Source organism: Sesamum indicum, linkage group LG6, assembly GCF_000512975.1.
Source record: "Sesamum indicum cultivar Zhongzhi No. 13 linkage group LG6, S_indicum_v1.0, whole genome shotgun sequence".
Taxonomy (NCBI): Eukaryota; Viridiplantae; Streptophyta; class Magnoliopsida; order Lamiales; family Pedaliaceae; genus Sesamum; species Sesamum indicum.
Window position 1 is genome coordinate 6,888,626 of NC_026150.1, and position 1,880 is coordinate 6,890,505.

Consider the following 1,880-nt stretch of genomic DNA (forward strand, 5'->3'; position numbering starts at 1 on the left):
CTTTAAAATTATTATAACTTAGCATATATTTTTCAATGATAATTTTAAAATTGATCTTATGATATTGTATTATTGATATTTATCTTTAATTTGTTATAGTGTTGTTTTTATTAGGCAAGAACATGGATGTCCCATTTGCATTGGACAGGTGTGAAAGCAGTTATGAAAATGTAGTGAAATTATATTTAAAAAAAGAAAAGCAATAAGAGGGTTGAAGTGCACCTACTTGTTGACCAAGACAAAAAAGGAGCCAAAGTCTAGATTTGTTGGGATGTAACTTAGAATATTATTTGTTGAATGGTCAAAGAACCTTCCATTGCTCATCTTCAGTACTTAACTTCCACACCAAGCTTTGGCTAAGATGTCATTTCCATGAAATATATATATATATATATATACGTATTTATGGGATAAATTACAACGATTTTTTTCAAAATTTAATATAATTATATATACAACTTTGTTATTTAAAATATTAAAAATAATTTCTTTATGTTTGACGAAATTATATCATTCTTGAACGGAGATATGAATTATCAATTTTGCCCCTACTGTATTTTTACAAAAAAAGTTAAGAGTTTATAAAAAAAATCAGACGGGGTGGATGAAATTTTTTAAAAATTATAAAGAAATTATCCACTAATCTATGAAAATTATAAAAAATTAAAAAATAATTAAAATTATAATTTAAGTGCACAAGGGCATTTACTAAAAAATCGGGCTAATGTTAAATGATCGTTAAAATTAGAGGGTATTGATATTTTTTTTAAATAATAAAGAGGTACTTGTAATTATGTTGAAGCAAATAAGAAGTCGTTGTAATTTACTCTATATATATATATTTAAAATTTTTAAAAAGCTCGTTTACTTTATGTGATGTTATATGTCATATTCTTATAAGAATATGATGCAATAAATTAATATAATATTTTATACAACATTGGACCAACTCATGATACATTAATGTGTGATTTAGATATTATTTAAATCTGTGATAAGGCATTTGTCGGAGATATATGAATTCCGAAAGGTTTTGAAGATGAATTCACTTTTCTTAACGTGAAATTTGTCTTCATTATATGGTTATTGTTGAGTTTAAAAACAAATTAATAGAGTACGACAAAATCAATCGAGACTTGCAATTTTAAAAATCTCGTTTCAAGAACAACTTGAAAAACTTCAATCAATAAGAAGTGAAAAAACTAATGAAAAATAAAATATAAATGTGACACTTAAGACATCTATATATAGACGTTTTTATGTCTTTTTGAAAAAAAAAAAATCTCTTAGAACTATTTCGGGAAAAATACAAGCAACTCCCTTGTGATATTGCAAATGAATAAATTACCCATTATAAAAAATAAATAGTTATTTACCTCTGTATTTTTTAGAATACAATAATTTACCTCCTTATGTTTTTTAAAATGAAGCAATCTAACTTCCTATACAAGGAGATAAATTGCTTTATTTTAAAAAATATAAGGGAGTAAATTAGTATATTTTTTTTATAAGGAGGTAATGTGCTCATTTTCGATATCAGAGGAAGTAAATTGCTATTCACCCGAACTATTCCTATTGGGTTAAATTCATTTTAACCCCCTGTGATATATAAAAGTATGAAATATCCCCCTATAAAAATTTTAATATCAAAAATCATTCTTGTGTTATGAATAAATAATTACACCATCCCCTGGTCAATTTCAACCTATTTTTTTTAGAAATAATGACTAAACTACCCCCTTCTAATCAACGGTCAAACTAAATCTATTTATATATAATTATTTTAATTTATAATATATATAATTTATAACTATTAAAATGTATTTATAACACATGTAGTAATTATTTTTTATAAAAAAAATTCAAAATAAAAATTATAA